Consider the following 354-nt stretch of genomic DNA (forward strand, 5'->3'; position numbering starts at 1 on the left):
ATTTATATCAACAATCAAATCAAATTTAATATCAACAGTACAAACAATAAAAACCATGGTGATGATTACAATGGTAACAATAACTAGAACCACAACTTAGTAAACTGGGCAGAAGAGAAAACAAACAAATAAAATTACAATAAAATAAAATACGGAAGACCTATTAAATGAGGAATATAAGAAAAGAAAGCATGAACAGAGTATCATAAACAATGACCGCTCAAATAATACCAGCAACAAATCTACACAGCATCAGTTGTTCACATTAATCTGCTTTGACAGAGTGACTGCATCAGAGTAAAGAAAGAGAACAAGGCAAAGAGATGGAGGTGAAGAACACGGACATGCAACCGC

The sequence above is a fragment of the Sphaeramia orbicularis genome, chromosome 9, assembly GCF_902148855.1.
Source record: "Sphaeramia orbicularis chromosome 9, fSphaOr1.1, whole genome shotgun sequence".
NCBI classification, from domain to species: Eukaryota; Metazoa; Chordata; class Actinopteri; order Kurtiformes; family Apogonidae; genus Sphaeramia; species Sphaeramia orbicularis.